Here is an 11,172-nt window from a genome sequence, read left to right as displayed (position 1 = left end):
TCCATGTGGGAAGTTTGAGCCAATTCTATCGTTGGTGGAGTTCAGAATGTTGTTTGATTGTAATGAACTATAAATCCCAGCAATTACAACTCCCAAATGTCAAGATCTATTTTCCCCAGACTCCACCAGTGTTCACATTTGGGCATATTGAGTATTCGTGCCAAGTTTGGTCCAGATCCACCACTGCATGAGTCCACAGTGTTCTCTGGATATAGGTGAACTACAACTCCCAAACTCAAGGTCCATGCCCATCAAACCCTTCCAGTGTTTTCCATTGGTCATGGGAGCCAAGTTTGGTTCAAATCCATCGCTGGTGGAGTTCTGAATGCTCTTTGATTATAAGTGAACTCTAAATCCCAGCAACTACAACTCCCAAATTACAAAATCAATCCTCCCCCAACCCCACTAGCATTCACATTTGGGTATGAATGAAAATGCATCCTGCATATCAGATATTTACATTATGATTTATTACAGTAGTAAAATGACTGTTATGAAGTAGCAACAAAAACAATATTATGGTTGGGGGTCACCACCACATGAGGGACTGGTTTAAGGGGTCACGGCATTGGGAAGGTTGAGAACCACTGTTCTAAGAGCATATATGCAGAGCTTGGGGTTGACATCTATGTTCTAAGGGCACCTGCTCAGAGCTTTTGCCAAAGGATTTTTTCTGAGGTGTGACACCACATGGCCCCATCTTGCATTAGACAGTCCATAATCTATGTCCAAATAGAGTGAGCATGGGACTATGACACTGAACACAAGACTATGCGCTCCGTGTCTTCTCGCTTGCGATCCAATCCTCTCCATTCCAAGACTGATGGGGAAAGCGAAAGGCAAGGCGAAGCCACAAAATGCCCCGATCCCTTGTCTGCAGGAGGATGCTCTCCTTGCTGGAGGAAGCAAACACAGGGTGACATCCACACAAACATCTGCACACAAACATTAGCCTTACAGCTGCACTGAGGCTGCCACCGCCGCACACTCTCCCAAACGCGGGCCCATTAATGCACAACAAAGTCCGCCCACGCCTTTTCCCTCTCCCCCAACTTCTCTCCCTCTCGTTCCGAAGTCGGATCGGTTTCTCGTCTCCTCCGCTCCACTAGGCATGGAGTGCGGCCACCAAAGACCACGTTTGCATCCTACGATGCTCTCAAACCCTATCTGGTTGGAGTCTTAAAGCTAACTCAGGGGTGATCTTCCCCTTCCCAGAAATGTTCCCAAATGACCTTCACAATCAAAACAAGCTGCCCACTCATCTCCAAGGGTGCAGCTCTATTGCACGAATGCAGTTTGACACCACTTTAATACTACGGAATCCTAGAAGTAGCATTCACTTGCACTCTTGGGCAGAGGAGGCAAAAGACCTTGGAAAACTACAACTCCCAGGATTCCATATTTTTGAGTCATTTTACCAATTGCAGTCAGCACCCAGTATCCATAGATTTGGTATCAGCGGTTACCTAAATATTCCAAAACAACATCAAACCTTAATATCACTGGATGCATTTTACTACATCACTGTACATCATGGCCCTTGAACATCTATACAGGCATTCTCTCCTGACATTTCGCCTGCATCTATGGCAAGCATCCTCAGAGGCCATGAAAGCCTTCGACAATATGTTATGTTTATTGATATCTTGACCTGATCACCATGCTCAATGTATCCCATATGCATGGGGGTATTGGGATAACGATACAAAAGGTTTGCTAGGGTAGATCCTCTCTCACTCAGACACAGCCCCCCCACCCCCCACCCCCAAATCAAAATCCTGGCTATGGTACTGTGTCAAGGCTCAATGGAATGGAATAGTGGGAGTTATAATTTGGTGAGACTCCATCTGAACATTAGGAAGAACCTCCTGAGAGTGAGAGCCGTTCAGCAGTGGAACTCTCTGCCCTGGCGTGTGGTAGAGGGCCCTTCTTTGGAGGCTTTTAAGCAGAGGCTGGATGACCATCTGTCAGGGATGATTTGAATGCAATATTCCTGCTTCTTGGCAGAATGGGGTTGGACTGGATGGCCCATGAGGTCTCTTCCAACTCTAGGATTCTACGAAACATTGGTATTTGCCGGCCGAGAAGACTCAAGAACTTGAAAAACTATAACTCCCATTATTCCTTAGCATTGAGCCATGGGAATTCAAGTGGGATCAAACTGCATCCGTTCTATAGTGTAGATATATCCCACAAGGTGTGGGGAGAACATTGAGGAAGTAAGAATGAAGTCTTCCCAAATAATAATAGTTCCAACAGACCTCACAACCTCTGAGGATGCTTACCATAGATGCAGGCGAAACGTCAGGAGACAATGCCTCTAGACCATGGCCATATAGCCCAAAAAAACCTACAGCAACCCAGTGATTCCGGCCATGAAAGCCTTCGACAATACATCAAATAATAATACTTTCTCATCGAATGAGAAGCTTCTTTCATCCATAAAATCCCAGCATTGCTATGGAATCCTGGAGGTTGTCGTTTTACTCGGTCTTTAGCCTTCTTTGCCAAAGGTGTCTAGTGCCAAACTACAACTCCCATGATTCCATAGCCTTGAACTAAGGCATTTAAAGTGGTGTCAAGCTGCATTGGTTCTGCAAAGTAGAGCCACTTCAGGACACCCACAAATGCCCAAACCCAGAACTGAAATGTCCAAAATGGCACCCAGAAGTGATGCCTTGGAGATGCTTGGGAGAGATAGTATAAGGTTGAATAATGGCCCTATGCGGAGTTCTAGGGAATGGCTGGTTAATCCTGTTTCCACGCACATCCTTGAGTGTCAGGGAAGAGGAACCGAGCAAACAAACAGTCAGTTCCGCTTTGGGTAATCCAGGAAACGCATGATGTACCGAAGGGCCTTCAAGCTCGGCTAATCCCAATGATAGCGTGTGCCTACATGGATCAACTTTCGCCATATGCACCATTAAGCAATGCTAATAAGCAAAGCACCCACGTACTCCTCACATCACAACACATTGACATGCGTCAACCCATTTAATGCTCCAAACCACCCTCTGACCCCAAGGTCTCCCATACTGGGTTGTTGTAGGGTTTTTTTGGGCTATATGGCCATGGTCTAGAGGCATTCTCTCCTGACGTTTTGCCTGCATCTATGGCAAGCATCCTCAGAGGTAGTGAGGTCTGTTGGAACTAGGAAAAAGGGGTTTATATATCTGTGGAATGACCAGGGTGAGACAAAAGACTCTTGTCTGCTGGAACTAGGTGTGAATGTTTCAACTGACCACCTTGATTAGCATTTAATGGCCTGGCAGTGTCTGGAGCAATCTTTTGTTGAGAGGGGATTAGAGAAGAAACAAACAAGGACATCTAATCCCCTCTCAATAAACGTTTGCTCTAGGCACTGTCAGGCCATTATACACACACACACACACACACACACAATATATTATATTATTAGCATAGTACAATATCAGTATTATATATTACCATTATATATTATATAATGGTAATATATTATATATATTATATATAGTATTATATACCATTATATTGTAATATTATTAGTAATTATACATGTAATGTAAATATATAATTATAATATCATCATCATTATTATTATTCGAATCATAGAATCAAAGAGTTGGAAGAGACCTCATGGGCCTTTATCCAGTCCAACCCCATTCTGCCAAGAAGCAGGAATATTGCATTCAAATCACCCCTGACAGGTGGCCATCCAGCCTCTGTTTAAAAGCTTCCAAAGAAGGAGCCTCCACCACACTCAGGGGCAGAGAGTTCCACTGCTGAACAGCTCTCACAGCCAGGAAGTTCACGTGGAATCTTCTTTCTTGTAGTTTGAAGCCATTGTTCTGCGTCCTAGTCTCCAGGGCAGCAGAAAATAAGCTTGCTCCCTCCTCCCTGTGGCTTCCTCTCACATATTTATACATGGCTATCATATCCCCTCTCAGCCTTCTCTTCTTCAGGCTAAACATGCCCAGCTCTTTAAGCCACTCCTCATAGGGCTTGTTCTCCAGACCTTGATCATTTTAGTCACCCTCCTCTGGACACATTCCAGCTTATCAAGATATCTCTTCAGTTGTGGTGCCCAGAATTGGACACAATGTGATATCGTATTACATTATAATATTATAAACATTATATGTATATACAATATATTATATTACATTGTATGTTGTCAGTGCTGATTGTTTTTAAGTGTCTTTAGGCACTGCACCCAGTGTGCCAATCACCACTTGGACCACCTTGACTGGCTTGCACCAAAGTCTTTGCAATTCCCTGCATTATTATTGTTGTTGTTGTTGTTATTATGAACCCATTTTTTATCTCTTTGATTGCAATGCAAACTGAGTCACAACATTAAAAACAGTGATATAAGGATGAATGACCCTTGGAAGACTCCTCCACCAATAATCCTTCAGGTGGAATGATTTTTCATCCCAATGTGCATCTACATTGTAAAACCAAATGCAGTTTGTCGTCACTTTAACTGCCATGGCTTCAGCTCACCTTTTGGGAAGAAAGCATAAAGACTATGGGAAACTACAAATCCCAGCATTTCATTGCATTGAACTGTGAAGGGATGCGTGGCTCGAGAGCAGGACGTGTGAAAAAGATCTTGGTGTCCTCGTGGACAACAAGTTAAACATGAGCCAACAATGTGATATGGCGGCAAAAAACCCAATGGGATTTTGGCCTGCGTCAATAGGAGCCTAGTGTCTAGATCTAGGGAAGTAATGCTCCCCATGCTCTATTCTGCCTTGGTCAGACCACACCTGGAATATTGTGTCCAATTCTGGGCACCACAATTGAAGGAAAATGTTGATTCTAAGTTGGAATGTGTCCAAAGGGGGGGGGGGGCGACTAAAATGATCAAGGGTCTGGAGAACAAGCCCTATGAGGAGCGGCTTAAAGAGCTGGGCATGTTTAGCCTGAAGAAGAGAAGGCTGAGAGGAGACATGATAGCCATGTATAAATATGTGAGAGGAAGTCATAGGGAGGAGGGAGGAAACTTGTTTTCCACTACTTTGGAGACTAGGACGTGGAACAATGGCTTCAAACTACAAGAGAGGAGATTCCATCTGAACATTAGGAAGAACTTCCTGACTGTGAGAGCCGTTCAGCAGTGGAACTCTCTGCCCCGGAGTGTGGTGGAGGCTCCTTCTTTGGAAGCTTTTAAACAGAGGCTGGATGGCCATCTGTCAGGTGTGCTTTGAATGCAATATTCCTGCTTCTTGGCAGAATGCGGTTGGACTGGATGGCCCAGGAGGTCTCATCCAACTCTTTGATTCTATGATTCTATGAGTCTATAATTTGGTGAGACTCCATCTGAACATGAGGAAGAACTTCCTGACTGTGAGAGCTGTTCAGCAGTGGAACTCTCTGCCCCGGAGTGTGGTAGAGGCTCCTTCTTTGGAAGCTTTTTAAGCAGAGGCTGGATGGCCATCTGTCAGGGGTGATTTGAATGCTATTTTCCTGCCTCTTGGCAGAATGGGGTTGGAATGGATGGCCCATGAGGTCTCTTCCAACTCTTTGATTCTATGATTGTATAATTTGGTGAGACTCCATCTGAACATGAGGAAGAACTTCCTGACTGTGAGAGCCGTTCAGCAGTGGAACTCTCTGCCCCGGAGTGTGGTAGAGGCTCCTTCTTTGGAAGCTTTTTGAAGCAGAGGCTGGATGGCCATCTGTCAGGGGTGATCTGAATGCTATTTTCCTGCCTCTTGGCAGAATGGGGTTGGACTGGATGGCCCATGAGGTCTCTTCCAACTCTTTGATTCTATGATTGTATAATTTGGTGAGACTCCATCTGAACATGAGGAAGAACTTCCTGACTGTGGGAGCCATTCAGCAGTGGAACCCTCTGCCCCAAAGTGTGGTGGAGGCCATCTGTCGGGGGTGCTTTAAATGTGATTTTCCTGCTTCTTGGTAGGGGGTTGGACTGGATGGCCCATGAGGTCTCTTCCAACTCTATGATTCCAATATGATTCTATGTAGCACTTAAATTTGAGCCAAACCGCTTTGGCTCTCCATTGTAGATGCACCCTCAGAGGCAATCAAGAGATAAGCCTGGCCTACCTTGCAAGGTTGTTGGAAGCAAGAGAGAGATTGTGTGCAGTGGAAGAGCTACCAGTCAGGTTGGACTGTGTGCAAAACAAGGACGAGTCCACAACCAAACCTGGAATGCTTTGTAAGTAGATACGAGACCAAATGTCCCTTTGGCACACAACTGGGATTAATGTTGGCGCAAACCCTGTTAGATGATTTGAATTGAGAAGGCCATGGATTGTGCGTTAAGGAGACTCTCCCTGTTCCTTTGGATGAAGTAAACAAGTGGCAGTGCCGAGTGCAGAAAATGTTCCACATCTACAAAGAGTTTCCTTGGAAGTGTTTCATATCGGGCAAGTATCACCCCAGCTACGCCAATTGGAGTGTGCACCTTGAGACTTCTAGGAATGGATCCTAGAGCAATTGGGGTTATTTGTGGGTCAAATGCCTCTTCTCTCCCCTTGGTCAATATACGTGGCTGTATTCAGAGCAAGGATCTCATTACCTCACTACCTCTGGGGATGCTTGCCATAGATGCAGGCGAAACGTCAGGAGAAAATGCCTCTAGAACATGGCCATATAGCCCGGTAAACCTACAACAACCCAGTCATTCTGACCATGAAAGCCTTCGACAATACAAGGATCTCATTCTTGGGTGCAAAACGCCATTGGTCAATGGTGATAATCCACAAAGAGTAGCAATAACAACACCTCTTTCTTGCGCTTCGCCCTGGACCCAGTTCCAAACAAGGTTGGAGTCAAAGTCCAAAACACCCGGAGGGCCCAAGTTTACCCAGTGACTGCTCTACACTCTGCAATTTGAGCCCTCCAGGTGTTTCGGACTTCAACTCCCACCATTCCTAACAGCCTACCTGCTTTGGAAGGAGGAGAGGAGAGGATACAGGTGGGTATTACAACATGCAGTTGCCAAACTACATCTCCCAACTGGAGGAGTGATGGTCCACCCAACTTTGGGAAGCAGAAGGTTGGTAGGAGAGGAGGAAGGATGTCCACTCTCTACACCAGGCATTGGACAAACGTAGGCCCTCCAGGTGTTTTGGACTTCAACACCCAACATTCCTAACAGCCTACTTGCTTAGGAAGGGAGAGAGGAGAGGATACAGGTGGGTATTACAAGGTGCAGTTGCCAAATTACATCTCCCAACTGGTGGAGTGATGGTCCACCCAACTTTGGGAAGCAGACGAAGGTTGGTAGGAGAGGAGGAAGGATGTCTCCACTCTTTACACCAAGCATTGGGCAAACGTAGGCCCTCCAGGTGTTTTGGACTTCAACTCCCAACATTCCTAGCAGCATACCTGCTCTGGAAGGGAGAGAGGAGAGGATACAGGTGGGTATTACAAGGTGCAGTTGCCAAACTACATCTCCCAACTGGAGGAGTGATGGTCCACCCAACTTTGGGACACAGACGAAGGTTGGAAGGAGAGGAGGAAGGATGTCTCCACTCTCTACACCAGGCATTGTCATGAGGGATTCTAGTTGAGTGTGTGCATCAGCATTTCAGTGGTTGTGGGTGGATGCATGGGCCAGCGAAGGACGGAGAGGGCCAGGTGTCCAAAAAAGCCTTCCATGGAACCAATGAGGCAGCCAAGCACTCAAGGGAAGCTTCATTAGATGCTCCCTGGAAGCTCCGCTACCATCCTTCATGCCTTTCCGCCGCAACAAGGCCTCATACATCAACGGCGAGGGGCAGGAGACAGACTCAACATATGGAAGAGAGCAGGTGAAGCTAGCCGAGGGGAGGAGGGGGGGAGAGAGAAGCCTCACCTGTGTTTCAGTTCTGTGGCCCAGAGATACCCAAGAGAGGAGCCAAAACCAGGGAGGGAAGAAATGGAGGAGGAGAGTGTAAAAACCACCCAATATAGATCCATCATCGATCCAGTCATTTACCCCAAGGTGATTACCCATCAAAACCGCACAGGGCTCGATATGAATCCAGGGAAGCTGGAGGCGGAGGGCTGGCAGCTGTTTCCATGTCTCTTGTTTGGAAGCGGCTCAGATCCTCCTTCGGAAAAAATGGGGGAAGGGGCCTGAGGCAGGCGCTTCCGCCTCGGCACCAAAAAAAGGGTCTCTCCTTTATTCGTGTCCCCCAAAATGTGGGTTTGCGACCCCCAAAAAGACCCCTAATGGAGTGACTTAGACATTCAGCAGCAGAGACGACGACAACGGTGGTGGCTGGGAGGCCAGGAGGATGCCAGCTGCCCTTCCTCAGTGCCAAGGGAAGAGAATGGCACCTCTATTGGCTGGCAAAGCTCCCCCACTTCCCTAACCAGCTGCCACCCCCAGGGTCTGGCAAAGAGGAACCACCATGATAGGCAGCCCTCCGAGGGAAGAGAGGGAGAGACAGAGGCAAGCTTCCCAGTTCGGAGACTGGCAAACTCATCCCTGGCAGAGAAACCCACTCTGAAGAGGATTATTTTTCCTTTAAGGGTGGGAAGGTGGTCCTTTATGTGGGTTTCGGAGCCTCCTGTGGCGAGAGCGAAATGGATCCTTTGCACAAGGAAAAAAATACTCTCATTTTTGGCCACAAGGGCAAAGACCCCCAAGTCACCTCCTTATATATCGGGAGAGACCTCACATCCCCAAGGGTGGTGTGCAGAAGCTTGTCACAGAGCTCTGCCTTGCTGTGAAGAATTGGATTTCAGAGTCTCCTGTGTCCACTATGAAATGGATCCATATACACAAAATAGATATATATATACTCTCATTTATGGCCACAAGGGCAAACACACTCAGATCCCCTCCCCAAACGTCGGGAGGGCCTGAAAGTATCCATACATGATTTGCAAACGCTTAGGGAAAGACACGTCCTCTGCCATTCCCTCCTTTTGGCACAAGGAGATGATGATGATATATATAATGTAAGATGCCTTGTGATGAAATTTTAAGAAGCATTGTTTTTGGCCACAAGGGCGAACACACTCCCCCACCCCAAAGTCACATTTGGAGAGCCTGAAAAGTCTCCATGGGGAAAGCTTGGGAAGAGAGATGCCCCCTTGGCATGCCTTGGCACAAGAAGACTCGAATGGGAGCAACATATTAGACAAACAAAGCGCTCTCCCCATATAGATATAGATGGATATAGATACAGATATATAGATATACATACATATATATGTACACACATATACATACATAATATATATGCACTCATATATTTTATATAGATATATACACATCCCCATACATATAATGATATAGATGGATATAGATACAGATATATAGATATATATATACATATTTTTGTACACACATATACATATATATGCACTCATATATTTTATATAGATATATACACATACATATACATATATATACACACACATATACAGATAGTATATGTGTGTGTATATATATATATGTGTGTGTATATATATATGTATATATGTATGTATATATATGTATATATATGTGTGTATATACATGTGTATATATATATGTATATATGTATATATGTGTGTGTATATACAGACATATACATATATATACATATATGTGTATACACACATATACATATATATATATACATATATATGCACTCATATATTTTATATAGATAAATATATACACATACATATACATATATACACACACATATACAGTTTGTATATGTGTGTATATATGTGTGTGTGTATATATACATATACATATATATATATACATACACATACACACACACACACACATATAATATACATATATATATAGGAGCCCTGGAAACACCCCTCTCCTCCATGGCACCAATGGCCACTTTCCATCCATCTCTGTCTCCAAGCCAGCATCCCTCTCTCCCCAAAGGCGCCTCCCGCCCTGCCATTGCCAAACCCAGCCCTTCTTAGCTGCCCCCCCCCCCCAAAGGTTCTCCAAACCGGACACTCCACCCCCAGCAGCCCCTCCCACCCTCCCTCTCTCTTGATTAGAGGAACCTCCGGCATGGGATCCTCCAAGGAGAGCTTTTACGCACAGCCCCAACCCACGCCGGTGAGGAAGGGAGGGTCTCAAAGCCCCCCTCCCCATTTCCCTATTAATCCCTTTGGAAAGAGATATTATTATATCCTTCCCTACAAGCCTCCCCCAAGCACACACACCATTTTGCCCAAGCTTGGGCACCGCATCCCTTTGCCACCCCCCACCCTCCTTCCCAGCCTCACGCCCTTTCTCTCTCTACTTGGGGGGGAAAGGCAAGGGTCTCTTAAGACATGCAAAGCCCCCCTCTTTCGCTTACCTTTTGGGGTGCAGCTTGCCTCACCCGATGGGAGGGGTCATGCTTTCATCTCCAGGGGGGGTTGGGAGGCATGGAGAAGAGAAGGAAGGCTCCCCGACGCTGCGCCAAGGCGGAGAAGGGAGAGAAGAGAGAGATTGGGAAGGGGGGACCTTGGGAAAGCGCTCCCCCCAAACGCCTCCTTCAAACCTCCATCGGCGGCATCCACGCATATAGAGGAGGCAAAGGGAAGGAAAGGTAGGGGGGGGGGCACGGAAGGGCTGTGGCCCCCGGAAAAAAGAGCTTCATCAACCGCCCTTGGCCATTGGAGAGGCTGTTCTGTTTTGGAGAGCGCACCGGGGCCCGACGTTGGCTTTCTCCGATTCCTGAGCCGAGCCGAAGCTCCCCGGCGCCGGGTTTGGGTCTCGCCGAGCCCCGCAGAACCTGGGCTGGGTTGGGGGGAGATGATGGGTTGGGGGGAGGAAGAGGGGAGGAGAGGCGGAGCGCGCAAAAGGAAGACGCGCCTCCTCCCCCCCCGCTTTCCCTCTTCGGAGAGGCCAGGGCGCGCAGGGCAGCCAGGGCGCGCGGCTTTGGGGTGCCTTTTCCTGGGGCGCCCTCCTCCTTTCCTGGCCTCTTTTGGGGGGGAGGGAAGGGAGGGGAGCTGGGTGTCGCCCCGAGGAAGGGGAAGGAGGGAGGGAGGAGAGGGAGGGGAAAGGGCCGCCCCTTTTCTGCAGATGGAGAAGGAAGGCGGAGGCTTCGGCGCTGGGAAAGGAGGGAGCCTTGCAGCTGATGCTACTGCACCGAAACTAGGGAGGGAGGAGGAGGAAGAAGAGGAAGAGGAGGAAGGACAGGCTCTGGAAGTGGGCAAGTTGGAGGATTGCAAGGTGCAGTCGCCAAACTACAACTCCCAACTGGAGGAGTGATAGTC

At 47.2% G+C, this 11,172-nt stretch overlaps 1 protein-coding gene across 1 annotated transcript in view; it reads right to left on the bottom strand.

Moving 5' to 3' along the window:
• The window catches only part of LOC132780991 (leucine-rich repeat and fibronectin type III domain-containing protein 1), a 179,072-nt gene extending 168,347 nt beyond the window's left edge, over positions 1-10,725 (bottom strand). The window contains exon 1 of the mRNA XM_060784892.2: positions 10,269-10,725. The gene's annotated coding sequence lies outside the window, so the exon portion shown is untranslated. The remainder of the gene's footprint in view (positions 1-10,268) is intronic.
• Positions 10,726-11,172: the final 447 nt, after the last annotated feature.

Source organism: Anolis sagrei, chromosome X, assembly GCF_037176765.1.
Source record: "Anolis sagrei isolate rAnoSag1 chromosome X, rAnoSag1.mat, whole genome shotgun sequence".
Classification (NCBI taxonomy): Eukaryota; Metazoa; Chordata; class Lepidosauria; order Squamata; family Dactyloidae; genus Anolis; species Anolis sagrei.
The sequence above is the reverse complement of the archived record's forward strand: the minus strand, read 5'-3'. Positions and strand labels throughout refer to the sequence as shown.